This window comes from Theropithecus gelada, chromosome 5, assembly GCF_003255815.1.
Source record: "Theropithecus gelada isolate Dixy chromosome 5, Tgel_1.0, whole genome shotgun sequence".
Taxonomy (NCBI): Eukaryota; Metazoa; Chordata; class Mammalia; order Primates; family Cercopithecidae; genus Theropithecus; species Theropithecus gelada.
Genome location: NC_037672.1, coordinates 99897653 through 99909848, shown reverse-complemented (window position 1 = coordinate 99909848; position 12196 = coordinate 99897653). Strand labels below are relative to the sequence as shown.

Genomic DNA, 12196 nt, shown 5'->3' with positions numbered 1-12196 from the left:
AAAGCAAAATAATCTTGAGTAGGTCATCTGTTCTCTTAGTATGTCTAACCTGATAGAATTTTGAAACTTTCTGGTGATTCTGTTTTGCCATTTACTATGCAGCAGGGCAGTAGTTGATGCTCATGAGGGGGAAAAAAAAAACAGATGAACTCTTTGATGAATATAAGTTTTCCTACTATTTATACTACACATACAAATTTGAGGCAGGAGCCATGACATTCACCTGAGCACTTGGCCATACTAAGTCAAAATTAAATGATACATTTCTTGCCACATTACTACATACTTGCTTTAATTTTAATTGAAATGACCCAGTAACATTTGCAATAAGGTAGCTAGCTGCTGGTAAACTATGCCATGCATATGAAAACTTTTAAAATTGTATTACTACTTCATATAAAATAGAGCACTGCTAATTCACTGGATTAAATGGCTAATTATCTTTAAAGTGTAAACAGGCCAGGCGCGGTGGCTCATACCTGTAATCCCAGCACTTTGGGAGGCCAAGACGGGTGGATCATGAGGTCAGGAGTTCAAGACCAGCCTGGCCAAGATGGTGAAACCCTGTCTCTACTAAAAATACAAAAATTAGCTGGGCGTGGTGGCAGGCGCCTGTAATCCCAGCTACTTGGGAGGCTGAAGCAGGAGAATTGCTTGAACCCGGGCAGTGGAGCTTGCAGTAAGCCGAGATTGCACCACTGCACTCCAGCCTGGGCAATAGAGTGAGATTTCATCTTAAAAAAAAAAAAAGTGTAAACAATCTGAATTGAGGCATTCTTAAAAATGTTACATCAAGAAAAACTTAACACGAGAAGCATGATTGATACATTTTGAATTGTGAATGACAAAAATTCTTGTAATCCATGTGCTTATTGCTCGCTTGAAAGAACAGTCAAAAGTAGATTGATCAAGGGTAGTTTTGTTTTTGTTTTTGTTTTGTTTTGTTTTGAGACAGAGTCTCACTCTGTCACCCAGGCTGGAGTGCAGTGGTGCAGTCTCAGCTCACTGCAACCTCCGCCTTCTGGGTTCCAGTGATCCTCCCACCTCAGCCTCTTGAGTAGCTGGGACCACAGGTGCATGGCACCATGCCTGGCTAATTTTTATATTTTTTGGTAGATATGGGGTTTTACCATGTTACCCAGGCTAGACTCAAACTCCTTAGCTCAAACTCCTTAGCTCAAACTGCCCACCTCAGCCTCCCAAGTGTACTTTTTGCTTTAGTTATTGTTGAATGTCTAGTACCTGCCATAAGGCCTAGCATGTGGTAAGCTCAGTGATGTTGATTGAATGAACAATTAATTCCTAGCTCTTTTATTTGTAAAGATGCCCAATTCTTCACATTAATTTATGAAATGGTGTTTAAACTTAACAGTAGATACAACCTTTACAATAAGCAAATGTGTTCTCTTTATATGTTGCTGGTCAAAATGTGGTTCCGGGGTCAGCAGCATTGGCATCACCAAGGAGCTTGTGAAATTTACTGAATCTCAGGCTCTACCCCATACCTACTGAATCAGAATCTGCATTTTAATAAGATCCCCAGGTGATTCATATGCACGTTAGAGTCTCAGAAGCATGGCTTTAAAGGACCTAAGCTGTAATTATTATTTCCGTTTTCCATGTAGCTATAGAATTTATTGTCCCATAGATTTCTGTTTTCCTAAATAAAATTATTCTGTGACCAGACTTCTCACTACTTTCTGACTGAGTCAATGCAAAATAAATTTTTCACATCTTTGTTTCCTTCTTTCTTTTCTAAGATTGCTGAGGCTTAGCAACTGTGTGAATTCCTACTCCTGAGCTGTGAATCAGGGGGCTTTTTTTTTTTTTTTTTTTTTTTGGGAAATGGAGTTTTTGGTCTTGTTGCCCAGGCTGGAGTGCAATGGCGTGGTCTCAGCTCACTACAACCTCCACCTCACAGGTTCAAGCAACTCTCCTGCCTCAGCCTCCTGAGTAGCTGGGATTACAGGCACCTGCCACCACACCTGGCTAATTTTTTGTGTTTTTAGTAGAGATAGGGTTTCATCATGTTGGCCAGACTGGACTTGAACTCCTGACCTCAGGTGATCCAGCCGCTTCGGACTTCCAAACGGCGTGGTGGCTCACAACCGTAACCAGGGGGCTTTTTATAAGGGTAACTCTCTTCTAGGGCTCCTTGATTAAAAACGTTTTAAATGATTGAACCAGTGGTTGGCTATGAAGACATTACTGCTTATACAGTTTACTTCTTTAGAAGTGTGTTTGTTTCAGTGCAGACTCAGCACTTAAGGGAAGACTTCCTGCCACAAAATATCTGTAACTGCTCCTGAAAGAGAAAGCAATTATCACAAGTCAGTTAGGTCTTAAAACAAAAAATCAAAACAAAATAAAACAAAAACAAATGTTTTACTGAGATCACCCATGTGCAAATTTATGAAGGGGTTGGATCACTTGTTAATTTTATTTTTATCTGCTTTTCACTTAATTGTTATTAACTCAACAGCATATTTTTTATTAGAAAGAACGTTTTGTCTATTTTTAACTCGCCTAAAGTTATTAAGATTTTTAGTACAGAAAAGCACTTACAGTCGTTGTTAATTATTCTACTCATCATAATGAGATGCTTACCTAAAGTAGGTATCTTCAAAGTCAGCTCCTGCATCCAAAGTGTGTGTACCAGCTGCAAGGGAGCTGCAGGTATGCCTGGTATCAGGCCATTCTTTGCCTGAGGAGAGGTCCGTATATGGGCCTTGAGCTTAATGGCAAGAGAAAGAAAATGCATGTGGAAAAAATAAAGTGCCACCACATGTGCAGGCTTCCATCTTGGTACTTTTCACTCTGTAGAAATTGTTTGCTAGAAGGTTGTAAAAGTCGTGGAAAAAGCCTGGGACTTTGGACTGAGACAGATTCAGGTTCTGTGACTTCGTGAGTACTCTCAGAACTCCATTCTTTTTTTTTTTTTAACAGTAATAGTTTTGAGCTTTTGGATATTTATTATCTTGTGGTTATTATTTTGTAGTATATTTATTTACTGGTTTATTATTTTCTTTTCTTATGAAAATATAACTAGTGAGGGCAAGTGACTTGTTGGTCTATATGCCTGTGTCTAGCATACTGCCTTGCATGTAATAAGTGCTCCCTGTAGATGACTGCATAAATGAAATAGTGTTTAGGTGTGTACTAATAGTTCAGGTGCTACATGTTAATTCATTCTCACGTTATCTTTGTAATGTAACAATAATTAACACTTACTGTTCCAGACAATGTTCTAGATTCTCAGTGCTTTACATTTTTTAACTCATCTGATGGTTTTAACAACCATTTGATGCTTGTAAGTAGGTATTAGTGTTATAATTTTCATTTGCAGATGAGGAAATTGAGGAACAAAAAGGTGAAGTTGCCCAAGTTAACACCCATAGACAATTAAGCTAGATTTTGAACCAGGTGGTTTGGCTTCAGTATCCATGTCCTTAACCCACCCATATAAAGTGGTTTATCAGTGCTCCCTTTTGTGGGAAAGGAAGTCAAGATTTAGATAGATTCTCCATAATCACACTTTTGAAAGTTGGCAAAGCAGGGAACTGGGCCTGGGATACCTATGTACAGGCTAGAGTTCTTTCCGTGATATCACAGTTATAGACATTTTATTATGATCCCAGAGACATAGATTTCCAAGGAGAGCCAATGTCTGTCTCCATTGCCAAAAAGGTCAAGAACATTCATCATGAGGAGTATAGTAAAAACAAAATAAAACTTCCCTATACTTCAGCAAGAAACTTTTACATATAAGCCAGTAATATCCTTTGTGGTTCCGGTCAACACGTCTTAAAAAAAATGTGTAAAGATGTTAGGGAAAGTCTAACAATTACATGGAAAAGGGATGGCAGAGCTGCTGTGTAAAGGCATATTAGCAAATGAGTGAGTTTCAATTTACGAATACAAGGACTGACAATAAATTCGAACTTGCCTGACATCTAAGAATGACAAAGTATATTACTGGCTTTTAAAATAATCCCAAAGAAACAATGAAGCTTAAAATATTTAAGTTTTTAGAGTTTAGGGTAAATACTAAGTTTTAGAGGTTGGATTGTAAACTAATGGAAATTTCTAGAGCATTTGGAATGAATTTATGAATGTGTTTTTAAGGTTTTAGATAAGTAATGGAAACATCACTAATGTGTCATTGCAGAAAATTTGGCTTTATTGTTTGTTTCTTAATTTTTTTAAAAAAAATTATGGTTTTTATAGAGACGAGGGTCTCACTATATTGCCCAGGCTGGTCTTGAACTTCTGAGCTCAAGGCATCCTCTCACCTTGGCCTCCTGAAGAGTTGGAATTACAGGTCTGAGCCACCATGCCCAGCCTGTTGTTTGGTTCTTGTCCTTGAGATAGACATCTAAGAACTTGGTGTCTGGAATCAAAGGGTCTGAGTTTGAATCTTAGCTCTGCCCCTTACTTGTTATGTGACCTTGAGCAAAGTTTTTAACTTCTTGGTTCCTCAGTTTCTTTATCTGTACAATGGGATACTGATGATCCTCACTTCTTAGGTTTAGAGAGAATTAATTGAATTAATTTTAAATGAAATTTAATTACATTTTAAGCACATGAAAATGCTTAAAACAGAGACAAGCATATAGTCAGGGCTCAATAAAGGTTGGCTGTTACCATTAGCTATTGTGAACACACAGATGGCATGTACTGCCTGCCCTTTGTCCAAGTTAGTAATTCTCTGTTTTAGGAAAATAATGCAGAGGTATTTCAGTAAAAGAATAGGGAAATATCGTTCTCCATACCATGTGGGCACTTCACTATGGAATCCTCTAGTGATACGTTCAAGTTATCTGCGTGGGGTAAACTGCGTTGTTATAACTGTTTCCAATCATTTGCATTTTCTAAGAGAAAACTGGAAAACGCTGCATCTGGCAAAGATGGTGAGAGCTCTCTTATTAAACCTGCGTCTGCTGTGCTACTTCAAGTGATTATATATAAGGCACATGGGAAGGAAGCTGAATCAAGAAAATGACTAGGTAAATACCTAGTAAATGGTTCAAAGGCTGGGCAAAAAATAAACTGTGACTGAGGAGTTACCTCGCTCCTGATTGGGTCGGTTAGAAAAAAACAAACAAACATGTAGACTATTAATGTCAGGAAATTGATTCTCTTGCATGTAGCAGTGGTCTAGATTTTACTGGAACAATTGGTTAGAAAGTAGAAACCAGTTCATATAAAATAAATTCCAGTGTGTGCTTCAGACAACAAAGAGAACAAAAATGCCTGACCTCTGTTACAAAGGCTGCAACTCCAAAATAACTTCAAAAGCACTGTAAGTTTAATGAGGAAAACATCCAATTTTGTTGATAAAACAAAAAAAATTGGATGATTGTGCTTAGACCTTTTCTTTTCTGAATGACTGAAGAATTCTGTATACTTACATATATTATGAATTGGTCTAAAGAAGCTGTGAAAAATTGGAGAAACTCATACTGTCATGTATTTGTATTGTAAATAGGCTCAATTCTTTCAAAAATCCATTGATACTGTGTAACAAAAATTATAAAAATGCTTCATACATGTTCACTGAATTCTATTACTAGACATTTGTTTTAATCAAACAATTTTTTTTCTCTCTCAACGAAGATTCCCTCCTTGACCAAACTTTAGTTATGCTTTTGAGTCCTCTTCTCAACTAGCTCTGACCTTGGCTTTCTGGGTGCCTGTCCTGTTCTTGCATAGCTCAGTTCAGTAAAAATCTGTGCCCTCCCCCTGTCCCACTGATATTGGGTCACCCTTGATATATAACCAAGTTCATCCCCTACCTTTGATTTATAAGTCCTTGGCCCACCTTTAGCAAGAATCCTGTTAGGTCAGTTTAGCAAGAATCCTCCTACCTTGATGTCTCCTCTTAGTAATTTTCCATCCACTGATCCCCTCACTCTGTTCCTTGGTTATAAACAGTCTTGAATAAAGTCTTCCTTACTGTCTTAATGAGTGCCAGAATAATTACACACATACACATACACACACACACACACACGTAAGATTATATAATTCTCTCTCTCTAATATACATACATATATTGGAGAGAGAACTAGAAGTGCAGTCTAAATATTTACTAGGAGGAGATTTGACTAAATGAATTAAAAATTATAATATTTGAAATAGTATGCTGGCATTAATAGTCATCGACAATAGTATGCTGGCATTAATAGTCATCAACATTCATAGAATGCCATTCTCCATACTGTACTAAGTGCTTCACGTGCTGGGCCTCCAAAGGAACTGAAAGCTACCAGGAACCTAAAGCAGCAGTGCTGTCCATCTCATGTCTTGCTTTATTCTTCTCTTCAGCAGTGGCTTCCTCTGCTCCTCAGATCTCGTGGCAGATAACATGGCAGCTGCACATTTTTATTGAGGAGTAGACTTTTCTCCTTTTGTCTCCAGAAGGGAGCAGTATTGAAGTTGTAGGAGCCAAGGTAAAACTCTTCCTTTGCCCTCTGAAGGGTTGCTGAACAATCGACTGACAAAAGGCAGATTAATAGGAGAAATGACATCCAAATTTATTTGTGTGCACAGGAGAAAAACCACAGAGTGATTACCCAGTATCCCAGTCGGTAACTGGGGAAGGGAAATGGAAAAGTGCGGATGATTTTCGGAGCGTAGTAACTGATTTTCAGGGGAATTCAATGAGCTTGGAGAACATATAATGGCCTGGGACAAAATACACTGGGCTTGAAGAACCTATGATGGTTTGTGACAAAAGTCTGTTCAGGTTTGTTGACAGACTTCAGCTTTTCTTCCTGTGATATTAGTTCAGTTAATAAAAACTCAAGGAAGAAAACAGAGGTCATTGTTTCCTTTATTGCCAGGTCTAGACTTCAGGCAGAAAAGGGATCTTCGGAGAACAACTTCATCTTGTGCTTTGAGAGAGACAGGATTGAGCGAAAGGAGGTAGGGGGAAGGTCAAAGAAACCTTAAGGCTGCTTCTTCAGTTCAGCACATCACAGTGCCATGTTTTGGTTTCTGAACCCCAACAGATGAAACAATTCCATTCTTCTTCCTATTCCTGTGACATGTTCCTCCTCATAGGAGGAGGACTGGTTTATGTTACTGGTGACATCAAGCAATACACTGAGGTTTGCTAATTAATGATGAGGTCATGGCTTCAGATTGTGGGTGGCACAGTCCCATGTCTCTCTTGTCTTTTGTTAATTCATGGACCTGTGTTGCCATTTGTCCTTTGTCTCCTGGTAGTAACCAGACCAGACCAAAGATGGTCTCTGGCAAGCTCAGTTTAGTTTCTAAGCCCAATAATAGGTTACTAGATCAATTGGAACCTGTGCTGTGGGCCCAGAGAAAATTATTTTATAAGAATAATTCATTTCAGACGAGGTCTTCATTTCAGGAGAGACCTCAGCCCAAAGTTCTGTGCCCCAACAGGAGTTAACAAAGCTCTTAGTTTGGGGATTATTTGATTTTGCCTGACCCATATTGCTTGGTCTGTACTTTGCTCTGTAAACAGAACAAAGGCACTCATCCTTTCTCAGGTGTTAGAATACTACAAAGGGAAGAAGGCAGTGGTGTGCTAGCAAATTGGCTGTCTGTGTGGAAAAAGACTGGATTTGTAACAGCTGCTGATTTTTCTAATATAGGTACTTTCACCATGGTCTATTTCCAACTCCCAATGGTTTGACAACTGCTGTGGATGAAGTTCCTCAGTTCTGATCATCAGCTCTCTGAGTGTGCTCCAACAAAGTTGTAAAGCTTCGTCCACCACAGTGAGAACAACTTTTCCTCAATCCATTTCCCAACCCCTGGGGAAATTTCTGAGCGGCCCACCTTGTCTATTAGGCTTCTTTCCCTAGTTTTATCAGGTATGATCAGGGAACCATGACTACATTGTAGAAACATGGTTGTTAGGAGTCTGTGATAATAGATCAGGGGCAAATTTAGGGGTTAATGTGTGCTGGAATAACATCCCAGTCATAGGTTGGGTCTCTCCAAAGCAGAGCCTAAGACAAAGACTTATGTACAGGAAGTTTACTTAGAAATATGATTCTGGAAAGCAGAAGTGCAGAACCAAGAGGAAAGGAAAGACGAAATAAAGATGCATTATTAACTTCTACAAATCTGACCCCTCTGTCAATGTGAGTTACTAAAAGAGTAATCTTCTCAAATAATACATAGTAAGAAATGAGCTGGGAGTTGCCAGTCTTCACTGGAGCTTGAGAACAAATCCAATGCAGATGAAGGTAGAACTAAGAGAGGTGCACAAACCAATTCCAGTGACATCACTTGAATCTCTGGATTGAGATATGCTGTATGTACCATTCCCCCTTCTCCAATTTTGTCATGTGAACCAGTTCATTTCTTTGTTGTCTAAGCCAGTTTGAATCACGTTTTCTGTCATTTGCAACCAAAGTGTTCCAACTGCTATACTTCCACAGTAAAAAGCTCACATTGTATTCTGGTTGGTAGTGTCTTCTCCAATAGATTGCCACCTCCTTGAGTTAAGGCCCTATGCATCTTATTTAACTTGCATCTCCAGCATCTAACAAAGCACCTGGCATGTAGTAGAAGCTCAATGCATGTTGGATTGAAGGAATATGTTACATTAATTTGACATCTGTAATCCTGATCGTTTCTAGTCTCATCAATGCTTTCTTAAAGAATGTAAGTGGGTTAAATTTTTTTGTGAAGGGAAGAAGAGAAGATACGAATTTGCAAGAAAATGTGATAAAATGCATTTACTCGGGGAAAAAAAGAGGCTGGTTACGTGAAAGAGTTAACATTGTAAACATAATAAATATCCTTTGACCATTTTTTCCTTGTTGACTGTAATACAACTAAAATGTTAATGAAGGTACAGTTATAATTCACTCATTTACTGTACCTAACCTAAGGAAATTTTTTTCTGACTTTTTTTATTCCTGAGGGAAGAATCTCTATATAAAATGAAGACCTAGCAAGGAGAAAATGTCATGATGTTGATAATCTTGTTTAGCCTAAAAGAGTTACCATGAACAATTATGAGCTTATTGATTAGAAACTCACAAAATAAAAGCTTATTCATAACCTACTTCATACTTTTATATTAAGACTACACTACTTCTTCCCCTTAATTGAAATCCTTTCAGAATGAGAATCTATAAAGTGGAAAGTTCAGGAAGTCGATAATTTAATCTAACTATCCATCATTCTATCTGCATTTTTTTGCACATAGTTTGCTGAATGAGCACTTAAAGCAAACTTAACATAATATATTTAAATTATACATCATCTTCCCAATTGAATTGTGAAGGCATTATCTGGGATTCTTACCACATAACTTTACTATTGGTAAGAAACTCATGGAAGTTGCAAGTGCTATTCAAATATATTTCTCTAGAACCCAACATTTAGAAAAACAGAATGCAGATTTAAAAAGAATAATATTATCATTAATAATACAAATGTTAAAATCTTAATATTTGGAGGTCTACAGTAAATTTTAAGCAAACTACAAACTCTATTTCCCAAATCCTGATATTCTCACTAAGCCAAACATTAGCAGCTAATACATTTCAATCCCTAAGTAACCCCTTGCCTTAGACTAATGGCAAGCTTTCAAAAAAAAATTTCTTTTTGTAGTCAAAATTCCAGATTCTGAATCAATAGAAAAGAAAAAAAATTTCATCCTCCTTCCTTTTTAGTAGGATCCAGAAATCAGAGGCAAATTAAGTGTGATAGAGCAGTTCATGCTTCCTTCTTACCAGATAAGGGACTGACAGGTCAACATTGGCTTCCTCTAGGCTTGACAATGCCTGGGTTTCTCTGGATGTATGTGTGGCTGTATCTGTGTGTGTACAGACTATTCTGAAGGCTGAGCAGATGATTTGCAGATGTATTCCAGACATACACAAGATTGGAATGCATCAGTCATGACTCTGCATTTCTATAATGTTTATCTTTATCCCTAAATGTTCACTCTATATTTTCCTCTTCCATAAACCTTTCTGAAATAAAGTCTTTCTTGATTAATTTCCTTTAAAATCATTTATGTTAATTAGGGAAATTATTAAAATCTGAAAAAGCCCTAATACTATGATTCTGTAATGTGAATTTGAGGTTAGAACACTTTAAATTAATGAATCTCTGGTAAAAATGAAATATTTTACCTCCTCTGTAATTAATAAAATTTCATTGCAGGATTAGGTAGGTATCTGGTCAGATAGAGAAAAGACAGTTTTAAAATCTAATGTCTTCTCTTGATTTATTAAGAACCCTTCCTTATTTTTTTTCTTCCTCCCTCCCTTTGACCCTTCCTTCCTTTCTCTCTCCTACCCTTCCTTTGCTTCCTCTGCACTTTCATCTCCGTCTCATTCCTTACCCCCTTTGTCTGTGTCTTTTTTCTTTTTTAAAAAAGATGATCTCAGTTTGGAATAAACATTCTTGCGAAATTGGCCAGGAATTTTGCCAAGCTTAGTGTGTACACGTCAGCTGTTTTCTGGAAAATAATTGCACCATGTGACAATGTCTATTATTTTAATTAGTACTGAGGAATGCCTCCAAGATATTTCATCAGGTCAGTATTTCTTACATAGGCAATGGCTTTTTATTTCCTGATGTGCTGATTAAGCAGATAAATGACATTTTGACATCCTGTAGAGGTGAACAAAATAATTGCTATAATTAATAAGCCAGAACTCAAAGAGGTAGTAAACCATTCTCCATGTATTCAAAAGGCTTTAGGACCTGCAGCCTGAGGAAGTTGAAGTATTCAAATTACCCAAAGGAAATGTTAACCTAACTCTACAAGCATGGGAAGGCCACTCTCGGGGAAGGCCTTGACATGTCTTGGGAGCTCAAAGTGCTTTGTCATACAGTCTCTAAGGTTTAGCTAGTCATCTGGGATCTGTTGCATTTCCAGAATACTTGCATGTTTGCATACTAAATTCAAGAAGTATTAATTTCAAGATCTGAAAAAAAGAGTCACTTTGTAAAACTGTATGGGGAATACACGTTCAGAAATTTGTGAGCCTGAAAACAAAAATGTGTTTAATAGTGATAGAGGTGGTAGGGTGGGGAACAGAAGGATTATTTCCTCTTTCCACAGCTGTTCTCCAACATTACTGCAGGGTGAACTAAAGATTAGAACAAGAAGTGTTCCTCTGAAAAGGAAAATATTTAATAATTATTATGCTATGTCAAATTGTAATGATGGGATTTGGGGATATAACAAAATACACATTTGTATACTGTTTTTGTCTGTCTTCTGTGTGAGTAAAGGTGGTTAGTCCGTTTTATTGCGAGATTTTATGGAGGCTGGGAGGCCACACTCCTATGGGTAGATATCATTTCTGATCAAGGGAGTGCTAATCCCTGAGGTCAGCCACTCTGAGAAATGGAGATTCTCAGCCAGGAACTAGACCAGCATTGGTTGGAAGAAGAAATTCCCCTCTTAGAACTGGACTAACATTGGTTGGAAGAAGAAATTCACCTGTTCTTCTGAGTCTTAATCTCTTTATCTAAAAAATTCAGAGACACTGTGCTTGTACTTACGAGAGGTGGTGTGTTAGGTCATTTTTGTGTTGCTATAAATACCCAGACTGGGTAATTTATAAAGAAAAGAGGATTAATTGGCTCATGGTTCTGCAGGCTGTACAAGCATGGCACCAGCATCTTGGCTTGGCTTCTTGGGGGCCTCAGGGAGCTTTGCAAGCACATCACATGGCGAGAGTGGGAGCAAGGTGCAGGGAGGTGCCCTACACTTTTAAATAACTAGATCTTGTAAGAACTTACTCATTATCACAAGGACGACACCAAGACATGATGGATCTGCCCCCATGACCTGAGCACCTCCCAGTAGGCCCCACCTCCAGCCTTGGTGATTACATTTCAATATGAGATTTGGGGAGGACAAATATCCAAATCATATCCGGTGAGTCCTACGACAGTGCCTGTCACTCACTTGGATGCTAGAGCCTTGATTCAGCAGCCAGGCTTCAAGGAGTGCACATCATGATGTGTGAGCTATATTATCTATGTAAAGAATGACATTGCTGAGTTTATACTCAGTATTTTTAAATGTCACATTTCCCTACTATTTGTCTGGTTCATCCCTCCATTCCTTAGTATGGACAAGAAGTTCTACATATATATATATATATATGTTTTAAAGACAAGGTCTTGATCTGTCACCCAGGCTGGAGTGCAGTGGCACAATGACTGGTTATTGCAG

At 38.0% G+C, this 12196-nt stretch overlaps 1 pseudogene; it reads right to left on the bottom strand.

Annotated features, from left to right (window-relative positions):
* LOC112624348 overlaps positions 1-12196 on the bottom strand; it is a 102595-nt pseudogene that overhangs the window by 12974 nt on the left and 77425 nt on the right.